This window comes from Anser brachyrhynchus, assembly GCF_964034855.1.
Source record: "Anser brachyrhynchus genome assembly, chromosome: Z".
NCBI lineage: Eukaryota > Metazoa > Chordata > Aves > Anseriformes > Anatidae > Anser > Anser brachyrhynchus.
The window spans coordinates 27,363,319-27,377,915 of NC_137697.1; positions in this window are offsets into that span (position 1 = coordinate 27,363,319).

The following is a 14,597-nucleotide window of genomic DNA, read 5'->3' on the forward strand; positions in this document are numbered from 1 at the left end:
GGAGGCTGTAGCGAGGTGGGGGTTGGTCTCCTCTCCCACGTGCCTGGTGACAGGATGAGGGGGAATGAGATAAAGTTGCACCAGAGGAGGTTTAGGTTGGATATTAGGAAGAACTTCTTTACTGAAAGGGTTGTTAGGCATTGGAATGGGCTGCCCAGGGAAGTGGTTGAGTCACCATCCCTGGAGGTTTTTAAAAGACGTTTAGATGTTGAGCTTAGTGATATGGTTTAGTGGAGGACTTATTAGTGTTAGGTCAGAGGTTTGACTAGGTGATCTTGGAGGTCTCTTCCAACCTAGACGATTCTGTGATTCTCTGATTCTGTATCCCTGCTCTTGTCAGGCAGGTTGGACTAGATGATCTTTAACTGTTTTAGAAACATAGAATCTTATGAGTTGGAAGGGACTCACATGGATTATCATGTCCAACTCCTCTCTATACATGGGACTACCTAAAAGTTAAATGTTATATCTGAGAGCATTATCCCAATGCTCCTTGAACTTGGCAGTTGATGCTAAGTTGACATCTGTTGTTCAGGCAGTTGGTGCCATGACCGCTTCCCTGAAGAGCCTGTTCCAGTGCTGACTACCCTGTCAGTAAAGAATATCTAACCTGAACCTCCCCTGATCCAGCTTCATGCTGTCCTGTCACTGGTCACCAGAGAGATCAGTACCTCTCCTTCCAGTCCCCCCTGTGAGGAAGTTGTAAAGTGCAATGAGGTCATCCTTCAGTCTCTAAACTGAACAAACGTCAGCTAGTTATCATACATCTTCCACTCTAGACCCTTCACCATCTTTGTTGACCTTCTTTGGATGTTCTCTAATAGTTTTTTGTCCTTACATTGTGGTGCCCAAAACTGCATGCAGCACTCGAGGTAAGGCCACAACAGTCCAGAACAGGGCAGGACAATTACTTTCCTCAACTCATTAGCTATGGAACAGGCTGCTTGGGAAAATGGTAGTCACCATCCCTGGGGGTATTTGGGGGCATCTGGATATGGTGCTTAGGGGCATGGTTTAGTGGAGGACTTGGTAGTGTTAAGTTGATGGTTGGACTTGATGATCTTAAGAGCCTTTTACAACCTAAATGATTCTATGATTCTGCGAATGATTCTGTAGTAGACTCCCACAATGATATCCACTTTGTTTTTGTCTTAATCCTTACACAGAGGCTCTCAACCACATCACCGCCAACTGTAAGCTCCATAAAAAAAAAAAAAAACAAAAAACTTTCCATTACATATAGCACTATCTGCTCACCCTACCTGCCCTGTGTATCACTTCTGAAGAACCTAGAACTATCCACCACAGCGCACTAATCACAGTACTCTTCATATCAAGTCTCAATTATGCCAGTGATATTGTAGCTCTGGGACCTAGCCAAAGCTTCTAGCTCCTTTTGCTTATTCCTCATGCTTATGCATTACTGCAGAAATGTTTCAAATGTGCTTCTTTATGCCCAGCACACTGTGGAGCAGACTGAAGGACTTTGCTAGCACACTGTCCCTCAAACTTTGGTATGTCGTCCCATAGCTCATCACTGGCGAGCGTAATACCCTTACTCCCTTCAAATACAGTTTAAAGCTCTCTTGATCAGCCCTGTTAATTTGTGAGCAAAAATCCTTTTCCCTTTCTGAGAAAGGTGCATCCCATCAGATGGCGTCAGGCCTGGTGTCATATACACCATCCAGTGATCAAAACCCCAAAATATTGCCCATGACATCAGCCTTGGAATCATATATTGATAAGCTGTGTCTGTTCTTCCATTATAATTCCCTGCAACTGGAAGGATAAAATAAGACACTACCTGTGCTCCTGATCCTTTAACCAATTGCCCCAAGCCTCTGAATTCTCTTTTGATTGCCCTTGGACTTCTCATTGCAACTTCATCACAGCCTACACACACACACACACACAAAACCACAAGCAAACAAACAAAAAAAAACCAACAAACAATAATAGATAATCATCCTAGCCTGGCATTTTCTGGTAATGTCTTTTACCCAGGCCCCAGGGAGGCTGCAGACTTCCCTGAGGTGGGTTTAGTGAGCATATTGGAGCCTCTGTTCCCCTCAGAAGGATGTCACCTGTGAGAATAACCCATCTTTATTATTATTATTATTTTCACAGTGGAGGTGCTCATGATAGAGGGGTTAGGCTGACTTGCACTAGCCAACCCCTCCAACCTAGATGGACCATCATCCACAACACTGTTTGAGTGTACTTCAAGTTCCAGAGCCTCATACCTATTGTGTAAGGGTACCTGGGAAGTTGAGCTAGAAAGGGAGGGGATTAACCTGCTACCCCAAGCAGAAACCTGCTTCCATTCCCCCCTATTCTCTTAAGTCGCTGTCTTCTCCCTGAAGAGAAGGAAGGGGATCCTTTGTATCATGCTGTGACTGTCCAACACTCCCATCTCAGGGATGGTACAGTATGATTCCACCAGTCGGCCTCTGTGTCCCACTCCCTGAGTCTCCTCAACCTACCCACATCCACCCAAAGCTCTGCCACTAAGCTAAACAGTTCTCCCTAAGTTCTGCCACTAAGCTGGGCAGTTCTTCTACCCGGGCACACCTCCCACAGGTGTACTTACTACTGCCATCATACATGGCAGTATGTAAATAGTATGTAGATATTGATGGATAAGAATTTTAATCTCCGTTAAAAAACAACAACAACAACAACAACAAAAAACACTAGTTAACGTATATTTGTATAGCATTTGTAAAAACCTGCTTGAATCTATTGCAAGTGTGTTTATAACTCTATTTAATCTAACATGTGACTCAGTTCATCAAGTTTCCACACATTTCAGTTCTTGCTTGATTGTGTGTTGGTGCATGTTTTAAAGAAAAGATTTATCATGCAGGTATGTATATTGTGATTTATTTATTTCAATGTAGATGAATACGTTCTTGTTAGAAGTGGTTTCACAGCCTGTCCAGGCAATGGATATTCACAGTTAATCAATGTGAATTACAAGACAAAACTGCAAGTTAAACTGCTGGTAATTAAAGTCATTCAAATCTTTCTAGCTACAGTTACCATTGAAAAATGCTAAATACATAGTTAGAAAATCAATTCTGCATCACAGGAAGTGATTGGACTATTGTACAAGGAATGCTGACTAGTGAAGTTGAAAAAACATAGATGGAAGGCCACACGAATATATATTTTTAAAAGGCTCTCATTTACATCAGTTAGAAGGAAAGAAATGCCAGCAGCTCTCATGCTGTTCTTGAAATAAAAATAAATAAATATATAAAATCATAAGCAAACAAAAATATATATATATATTATTTTCTTATTTCCCACATTCAGCTTTACCAAGTTGAATGCAGAGTGAAGATGTGTTATCTTTCTAAAATGGAAGATAAATTTTAAAATATTTCTTAAATAGTGATAATGGGATAATGGTAATCCATTATGTTAGGCTTGTGTCTTTAGGATGGAAAATCATATGTAACACCACAGTTTACCAACATGGGTAGCTCAATAAAATAATTTTACTATATGATACTTCATACAGTGACCAAAAGACATACTTAAACTATGATGTTTACTGAATAGACAGATGAGTGACTACAAATAATTTTAATGCTTGTTTGACTAAATATTAAAAAAAAAAAAAAATCATACACTGATGTGGATTGAACCAAATGTGCATAGAATATTACTTACCAGAATCAACATCATATTTTTTGAGACTGTTAATGAAGCAAGTACTTATTCTTTCCCTCTTAAGACTAGATACAGAGAAATGATTTCTACATTTGAACTTTCTGTTTCCTTGTCTTCTTGAGACAAATCTGAAGTAGATTCTCCCTGTAGTGTGGCACTTCACAGTTTTGCTTTTGATCCAGTTCCACCTGCTGCTAGGTATCTTATCTCCCAGCTACTGGGCAAGAACAGTTAATGTCACAGACAGCAAATGCAATTTCAAGAACATTGTTGTTGGCAACAATAGTGATCAGAACAAGAGCAGGAAATGCAATTATTAAACATTTTCTCTCTTTCAATACAAAATTAGGCATATCGTTTGCTGAATTACCCACAGGTCTGCCTGTTATTCAAAATCAAAATGCTGTGGCTGTATTCGTAACTTGTGTCTACGTATCCTAAGATGTTTTTGAGGGACATTTTGTATTTAATGTAACATCACAAATGATCCCTAAGTATGAGCCAAAACATTAAGATGTGTCTCCTGAAGCATATGGCAAAGAAAAGAGATCAGATGTGTATTATGAAATGCAAGTGCCAAAGAATACAGGAATTCTACAGCCACAAAGCTCCAAGGAAGTCAGAAGTTTCTTCTAAGAAAACAAGGTTGTGATTAGACTGATTGGTCCCATTAATTGGAACAGCACAATAAGAAAAAGTAAAGATGATCAACATAAGGGGACAAAAAAACAACTCTTAGCTCAGCAACAATTCAAAAGCATCAGGAGGAGGAAGGCTCTATTGAAGAAAAAGATATTTATGCATGGCAGTGAGGGAGAAAAGACTAGTGTAATTTTCTTAGTTTAAGGTAAGGAGATGGAGACAGGACAGGGAAAGGACAGAGAAAGCACTCTAATACTGAAGAGAAGAAACAACTAAAACAAGTATTAGGGTTTTGCACTGAGGACAACAACAACAAAAACAAAAAATGTTAATTTATTAGATAACTCAGAGACAGAATAGAAACTGAAACAGAAGAGGAACAATGTTAAGCTCCCATCTCTTAGATTTTAGGTGATAAGGCAGAATGGTGAACTAAATTAGAAGAAAAGATAAAAGAGCTTATCACTTGGCAAGTCTTGTATATACTCCCCAGATGAAAGATGGGATGTCCTGGAAGAGACCTCAAAGGTCTCCTATAATGGAAGGTGAAATAAGAAATAAGAAATCAGAGAAGGAAAAATATCTACGGAGTAATAAGCAAAAAAATTGATCACTCAAGATTCAGTGAAGAGACACATGAGAGAGAAGACCTAAAACAGCATCATTAATTTGAAAAGGGATGAGAGAGGAAGCAGCATCTCCCAGAATAAAATTAGAAATGATTGAATATTCACTGTTGCAATAGGTACAAAAACAACTTGATAACTTTTGGAGGCCTAGGATGAATGCAGAGGAAAGAAGGAAGAGGGAAGAATGGTCAAAAAATATAGATGTCATCAGAGAGTTCAGTGAGACTGGTCAAGAATGAATAATTTCCAGAGAGATTCAGAGAAGCATCGTATCTTTCGGTGTGTTGAGTGACGTCACGTAGGACTGTCCTGGTTTCAGTTAGGACAGAGTTAATCTTCCTTTAGTAGCTGGTAGGGTGCTATGTTTTGGATTAGGATGAGAAAAGTGCTGATAACATGCTGATGTTTTAATTGTTGCAGAGCAGTGCTTACACTAAGCCAAGGACTTCTCAGCTTCTCACTCTGTCCCGCCAGCGGGCAGGCTAGGGGCGCAGCAGGATCTGGGAGGGGACAGACCAAGGACAGCTGACCCAAACTGGCCAAAGGGGTATTCCATAGCATCTGATGTCATGCTAAACAATATATAGGGGTAGCTAGCCGGGCTGGGGGGCCGGCTGCTCGGGGATAGGCTGGGCATCGGTCAGTGGGTGGCGAGTAATTGCATTGTGCATCACTTGTTTCGTACACATTATTGTTAGTAGTACTATTACCATTATTCTTATTATTGTTATTTTCTTGTCTTAATAAACTGTCTTTATCTCAACTCACAGGCTTCACTTTCCTGTTTCTCTCCCCCATCCCACAGAGGGAGGGGGGAGCGTGAGCGAACGGCTATGTGGTGTTTAGCTGCCCACTGGGTTAAACCATAACAAGGACCCTTTCATGTTTTTTTTCTGTTGATATAAAACAAAGTTAGAAAATTAACCTGCTGACTTAAAGATTTATGCAAGCAATGTAAGTAACATCTAATTAAAAAAAAATAGATTGTGGAAGGTCAAAAACAGACTTCTGGAAAACAATTGCCGTTTATATATACCTGTACTCAGTGTAAAATGTCAGACAAACTCTTCCAGTAAATTTCATTTCCCTTCCTTTACTGAATAGCTGCACCTGGAAAGAATGTTATGCTTCTAGATGGATTACTGTTGTATGTTGAGTATAACAAGGCTATATTAATACTAATACCATAATAGCAGACCATTAAACTATACGAGATCTCCAGCATCACTGAATCTAATTCACTTCTGCTCTAAGGACTTATATTACACATTAGCCCTCAATTAATTAGTACACATAATGTACGGTGATATCCAAATTATCAGGTTGCTCACACGGGATTCATGAATGCATCCTGCTTCTTTTACAGTACTGCAAAATAAATTAATAATCTAAGTTGTAGGGATTCATGACAGGAACAACACTTAAGAAATACTTTCTGATGATTTCTTCTATGTGAGCATCTTTTTAGACAAGTTTTCTGTAGAATTTATTTTATTTTCCAGAGAAACTTTGCCCAAAAGTCTACAAGTCAATCCCTTTGAGATGAATTGATTAAGGTAATGAAATCACTTAAAAGCATGGATAATACTTGTTTTTCTGATGTTAAAGTTGACAGGTGGCCAAACACGTCTCAATGCATGTTATATTCATAAACTTCAAAACAAAGAAGTGTTAACTAATGCAAAGTACTAAATCTTACCATTTGAGGGACCTCAACTACAATGAAATTAGCAGAACCTCAACTGCAATGAAATCAGTAGAAGAAATGAGGGAGATTTTTTTATGAAAATGCCACTTATTTATGAAAGTAAATGGACAATTTCTCAATAGTCATTAGTATATCAGCTAGAAAGTGTATTTTTACTTTTTTGAACACTAGCAAGACATGAAAGAACAACAAAAACATTTATTTTTTAATGTTCTGAAAAACTTTTTAAATAGACGTCGGTGGCATTTATTTGATCTTCTCCATCACATGAAGCCAAACCAAATTACTGTCCAGATTAAGTGAAACAGTAAGCATATGTGTATTCACAAAGCATTAGTAAATGCGTCAAGCACTTTTGGTTCATTAAGGTCAACGAGATCACTCATGCTTAAAGCTTTGAATATGCTTAAATATTTTGCTAGGTTATGGATAAATACAAAAGAGATTTCAGTAAGTATAAACATACTTTAACCTTAAGCAATGAAAGAAAATCAGAGGAGAACTGGAAATAGGAAATAATCTTGGATCAAATTTATTAAAATGATGGAAAAAACCAAGCGGTAGCTAGACTTTGATTTCAAAAGGTACACTTTGAGAAATTAGGGAAATAACAATTTGAAAGAAGTAGAACCTTGGATCTCTTTAAATCAAAGTATAAAATCCAAATTACACTAGATGTCTAACATTCGTGTATGAAAAAGATGTACCATTTTTCTGATGAAACCAGATTGTCTTCCATTTTACATTTTTTTTTCTCTAGTGTATAATCCTCTAATATAGAGACATTTTCACCCATTCATATTAGCCATCAAAACACTTTCCCTCATTACATTCCTATTCTTTGCCACATGACTTAGAAACTTAATGAAAACTTGTTTCCTATGGAGTTAGGTAATATCAAGTCCTGATTTGTTCTGTAGCCATTAGTCACCCTTCTACTTTCTCTTTACACATTTAGATTCTGCATTTTGATCTTGCTAGGTCTCAGCTGTTGCCCTTTAGTGACTTTTTCAGATATGATCGAACAAAACGGACCTTTGACATTTATTTAACCTTGAGATTTAACACCATGCTTTTGACAAAAAGTTCTGAATTTGAGTGATACAAATATTCTCAGCAAAGATAAAGTGTAATGTCCTCTTAAATGGATTTATTAAGAATTAGTATAATTCATCTGTGCTATCATCATTACATTATTTTGAAAAAAATTAATAATGGTAACAGAAGTGTGTGAGTTATTTTGACTTTTCTGAATCAATTTATAAAATATTCTTTATTCTCTGTATTCTTTTATTATTTTTTTTAATTGCAGAGGACAAAGGATTGATCATCAGTTGTGCCTTTTCTTTTGTGACTACGCATCATGTATCGCTTTTAGATGCAATTCAACTTTTAGAAGTTAATGTTCTGTTAACTCCCATTTATCATCATATTTTACAGTATTAGGTATTAAATACTAATTTCAAATAAATGATTTCCATCTCAGAAAGAGATTACTAATTAAATAAGGTTCTTTTACAGTAAGATGGAGTTTGCAGTCTTATAAAAGTGTGATATTTAGATGTTGTAACATTTTCTTATAGAGCTACTTGACATTTGTAAAAAGAAGAAGAAAGGTTAATGGAAAAGGATTTTTAAATGGAAACAGTATAAAGCGAAAGACATTTTGGTCAGGAACCCTTGCTATAAAATATTATCGCTGGTACATCTTCATCTTTATTGAAAGAAAAAAAATGAAAAAGAAGGAAAGAAGGAAGGAAGGAAGGAAGGAAGAAAGAGAAAGAAAGAAAGAAAGAAAGAAAGAAAGAAAGAAAGAAAGAAAGAAAGAAAGAAAGAAAGAAAGAAAGAAAGAAAGAAAGAAAGAAAGAAAGAAAGAAAGAAAAAGAAAAAAAGAGAAAGAAAAAGAAAGACAGAAAAAGGAGAAATCTCTAAGCAAAACTTTAAAGTTACTAAAAAGTTACTACAAGCTGAGCAGACTGACACAATGCTGAGAAGTGAACTATTAAAATGTAGACTTCTGCATTTGACACTTCCCCCAAATGTCTCAGCACATCTACAGACTGTTCTCAAAGTAACGTGGTTCTATTACGTGAATTCCATGTATTTCATTCAATTGTACTACAAGACTATGTGTCTTTGCACGTATGGAGGGTTTTTTTCTTTGATTACCTCTTCAGCATTATACAACATGACAATTTTAACTGGTTTGAAGACTCAAGGCTAAGGAACAAAGTGTTGAATAAAACAAAGAGAAGTATGATTTTAATGATATCTTTAAAATATATGTATCATAAAAACATTAGCTTTTAAAAATATTCAGTCTTTTTACTGAAAAAGAACCCACAACATTTATTTTCAGAGTTGAAAAATATATTTGGTATATAGAATTGAGGTTTATGAGTGAACGTATTATATGAGTTAAGACTTTCATATCATCCCTTTTCGCTATCAATTAATCTACTAAGTCTTTTTTTAAAAAAAAGCTTGAATATACTGACATCTACAGCAATCATTTTGTGACTTTGTGGTAGAGCTATAAATACCTATGTACCAAGGGGGAAGAGAGCAACTATTTGCAGGAACCGAGGACTATTGCACATCTCCAATCACCCACAATGTCAACATTCATACAGTAAAATGGATGATGATAAAAAAACATACACCTGAGGGGAACACATTATCTAAGGCTAACATAAGCGGCATAAATACTTCATTACCATGGAAATTGTGCACGCTACATGACAGCAGAGAAAGTCAGTTGAGGTAGACCATTTTAATTTTTATTGATAATATGATCACAGGTGTGTTTTTAATCATTTCGCTACTTTAGGTTTCTCATCAACTGTCACTAATAATTTCTTATGAAAAGCACAGTGCCCCTGTGACATTACAAATACAACGCAGAGTTACTAATAATGCTAGATGACATGAAAGATACCCTCTCTATTGTCAGATCACAACTTGAGAAAGTCTGTTTTTCTACTGTACTCAGCCTCTCATGAGGTCCTCCTCAAAGGTCACTCAGCCTCTCCAGGATGTCCTTGCATTTTATGCAAAGTGTGGCTTACATAATGAATGTACACACAAACTTTTACAATGTTCTTGCAAAGAAACAGTGAATTCTGGGTGAAGATGGGATAGCAAAGAAGCAGAACAGCATTCAGTAGGAGCCTGACACCTGTAAGGCCAAAAAGCTCATATCATGTAGGGATGTATCATTAAACTAAAAACCAGGACTGTATTGATATAGCTTCTATGTGTGAAAGGTGTCCTGATGCTTGTTACTAAACTGTATGTATACTAAACTGTATGCGTTTTTTTTTTTTTTTTTGCTTTTTGTTGTAAAAGCCACCTTCACACTAGCGTAGTATGAATCTGATAATTAAATCTAAGCACCATTGTAGTAATTTAAGAAAAATGGAAGGAAAATGACTAGAATAAGTAGCCTTCCTTGTAGTTACATGTGGAACTCAGTAGCAGATGTAGTGATAATGAAAGATAGCATGCTAGTATAATTTTTCCTTTCTTAAAATATTTCACTTTAATTTGACAGTTATGAAAAAGAGAACAGCAGGACTTGAACAGTTCAATTTCAGACTAAGTATTTTTGATGTTCTGAAAATTATTTCCTGTGAAAGAAGGATGAATAGAAGGAATCTACTCTCTTCAGCTTTCTATTTGCTTAGCACAGGTGTGACCAAAACTACCAACACGGTGAACAGAAAGGATAAAATCTTGGCTTCTCTGAAGTAAAAGGCAAATCTCCCATTGACTTTAGTGGGTCAGCATATTTCTAAAACTGTGTTTAAAAACACAGCTGCCAGAGTGTGAGACACCAGGTCCTCTGATATGAGATGAAGGCAGATTGGATGTACACGGTAGTCAGAGCAGAACATTGAACACTGTTGTTTCATGGAAGAGTTAGTATGATGTAAAGTGTAGAGATTTTCCAACTAAAAACAATGGACAATTTGTTTCTCTAATTTGGCATTGTCTCATAAACAAAAGATAAGAGGATGAAGAATTACAGTTTGTAAACACTAGAGCCAAACAATAATCATTGTTTGCTAATAAACTACAACGAAAGTGGATTCATCCAAACCAGAAGTTGTACTTCAGCAATAAATATCTAGAAGGGTACTGTATATTAATAACAATTGTTATTCTGGCTCTTTGAATATTAGTTTCTGCTTTTGTTGTTTTTGGATGGAAAGCAATGGGAAAATATTTCTTCAACAGGTTGAAACAAGTCAGCCTGTCAACAACACACTTCTGCCATACCTCAAATTCCAGAGATTTCCAATTTATCAAGATATATCACCTAGATTGACAAATAAAGGCAGAAGACTAAATGTTAAAACTACATCTATCATTATAAAAATTTTAATTTTTATTTTGAATGCCACTTACATGAAGTATTACATCAAGACAGACAATCTTTCTATTTTTTCCTTCATATTTATTGCTCTGAGAGACTTTCTCCATTTATTTCTTTCTCCATTTCAGCTAGGTAATTCTGGTGATATCGGTACTAGAAGCTCCATAGAATGGCATGGTTTTGGGCAGCTATAAAGGGTAGGCCTTCTGTACTGCATGCCTTTGTCTGAGCTGTTGAAACATGCATTTCAGACATATGAATGCTACAGCTGATCCATATTCTACAGTAATTACAGTCTCAAAATAAATTGGAACATGGCAGTACATGACTTAAGAATCCTCTGGCAGTACAAAGATAGACAATTGCTGTGCACATCTTTGCGTAAGCCCTTTAAGACAGTCTCTGAGATTCCATTATGTAAGTAGCAAAAGATCATCTTTCAAACTCCTTTTTTAATTCCAAATATAATAGTTGCATGTTTTGTGGCTGATTGGAGTTATTTGAGTTTGCCAATATCTTTGAGGCACAGGCAGGGTAAGGAGATAAGAAACAATACACAAGCAAAAAATTTGCTCTTCCATACTTACAGAAAAGAGATTCAGCTGATGAAATTCAGCTGGTTGGCTATTAGAGGGTCGCTATCTCTATATTATTATTATTATTATTTTTAATCAAATCTGTGATATCCTACCCATTCTCAGCTCCAACATTTCATCGTTACCAGGACCTACCAGTCTAGTGCAGTTCACAATGTGTGACCAAAAAAAAGAGGCATATATTCTCTTTTCCTTACATTTAGAACTTCTTACGTTCCCTGGAGATCACCCTTGTGGAAGAGCTGGAATGAATAAGGTTAAATCACATACTATAAATAATACAAGATTAATCTTAAATGCTAGTATTTGTTCATTCAGAGATCAGCCTCTATAACAAATATAACCTGTCAAAATCAAGCTTATGAAGATGTGATTCTGTGATATAGTTTTCCAAAACCTTGAATATTATACTGAAAGCAAACAACCAAACTTAAAAAAAAAAAAAAACAAAAAAAAAATGCAACTCCCTGATCATCCCTCCCTCTGCCCCCCCCATGAGATCCCAAAGTAATTGAGGTTCATTTAACAGTTATAATCAATACAGCTGTCATAGCAAAAATCAAAATACCTTGTATGCCCCAGCTTTTTTGCAGACCAACAGAACCTGCAATGTAAGAAAAAAAAAAAAAAGTCTGCAAAATTAGATACTGAGTACATATATATATGCAAAGTATTTTTTAGAACTTCGTGTGTTTTCTGACAGTGTAAACATATATTCATGTTCTGAAAAAATAAAATAAAAAACATTCACAAAGTATATATAGTAAATAATATGTTGTTGAATGTTTTAGCAGTCTGACTGCTTTGTTCTTCATTTTGTGATATGTTTGAAATGACTACTGTATGAAGTAAATGTCTTGAGTTTTCCCTATCTTAAATGGAAAAAGTATCTTCCCCCAAAAAAAGCATAAGTGACAACATAAGTGACAACAAGGTCTCATATCTATAGAGATTATATTTTTTCATTATTTCTGTTACCTAGACCATTCTTAATCACAGACCCAAACCTCTCTGCACTGGGTTCAGGGGGAGAACAGGAGGAAAACAGAGATGAAGATCTCAAAAAATAAGGAAAAACCAATTTCCTTACGACAAAAACCTCACATTCTGCTTTCATCTTTCATAAAGTGGGCTTATATTAATATTTCCAGATTTTTATTTTTTGTTTTCAGATCAAATGATATACAAATTCATTCTATGTGTAAGAAATTAAACTTTCCAAACTTTGAGCAAATATGAAGACAAGACTAGTAAATATAGCATTCAAAACTATGTTTTCATATCAGTACCTTTCAGAGGGCTACACTGTTTAATTTCCTCTTTCTAATTTTAACAAAGACAATACCTGTATTAAGAAAACAAAACAACCACCACCACCAAAAAATAAAAACAAACAAAAAAACCTCACAACCAACCAACTAAAAAAAAACAAAAACACCAAAACTTTCTTGAACCTGAAATTGTAGCATCAGCAATAAGATGCTTCTCTTTACTGAAGGAAACTGAATTGCCTACAGCAGGACTCATTATGACCTCAAATCAGTGATCACATATTTCCTATACAGGACACTAACCATATCATAATCTAAAACAACAAGGTACTATATCCCTTATTTATTTCCCATTAAGTAGCAATACAGAGAATGGCTAAAGCCTTTTCAAGAGTAAAGTATATAAAAACTGCAAGGAATTCACACTACTATAAAACAAAGTGTATGACAACTACTTATAAAAATAAAAGTGCGAGGATCTGCCTTAGTACAATAAAATTAGCATAGGTGATCCTGCATTTGTACTTTCACCTCCCTGCATGAGACCAAAGGAAATATCTCCTAAAACATATTGTAGTTTGCAGAATATACTGCAGATGTGCAAAGAAAATACTAGACTTTTGCAGGTTAACGAATTAGACTACGGAAATAGAATCATAGAATCATAGAATGTCCCAAGTTGGAAGGGACCTATAAGGATCATCAAGTCCAACTCTTGGCACCACGCAGGTCTACCCCAAAATTCAGACCATGTGACATAGCGCACAGTCCAAACGCTTCTTAAACTCTGACAGGCTCGGTGCAGTGACTATTTCCCTGGGGAGCCTGTTCCAGTGTGAGACAACTGTCTCAGTGAAGAACCTCTTCTTGATGTCTAGCCTAAACCTCCCCTGCCTCAGCTTGACACCATTCTCACGGGTCCTATCACTGGTCACTACAGAAGATAGATTGGTGCCTTCCCCTCCACTCCCCCTCCCATTCCCGCAGGTCCTGTCACTGGTGATAACGGAGAATAGGTCACATGCCTCTCCACTCCCCCTTGCAAGGAAGTTGTAGACTGCGTTGAGGTCCCCCCTCAGCCTCCTCTTCTCCAGGCTGAACAGGCCCAGGGACCTCAGCCGCTCCTCATATGTCTTCCCCTCTAGGCCCTTCACCCTCTTTGTAGCCCTTCTCTGGTCACTCTCCAACAGTTTTACGTCCTTTCTGTACTGTGGTGCCCAGAACTGCACACAGTACCTGAGGTGAGGCCACACCAGCACAGAGTAGAGTGGGACAATCACTTCCCTCGACCAACTAGCAATGTCAAGTAAAGAATACTATTCTCTAGAATATTCATTGGAAAATACAAATCAAAAGTGTTTCATATTTAATAAATAACATTATATTTCAATAAATAAAAAAACAAATAAAAATGTAGTCATTGTCCCCTCTCCAGGCAATTTCAATTTCAGTTTAACGATACCGTTAGCATAATTATCAGAATGGCCAGTTTTAAGTGAGAGGACAAAAAAACGAGGAGTGAATGCAAGGAATAAATCTTATCACAGTACCAGGAGTCTAAATAAAAACAGGGTTTGCAGAGTTATGATTATGATACAATTATGATTTTTCCATAGACTATTTAAACGTCTTATTCCTCACCTAGGAAACCAAAAGAAACTTAGTATTTGAGGCAGGACAGAAGAGTACCAGCAA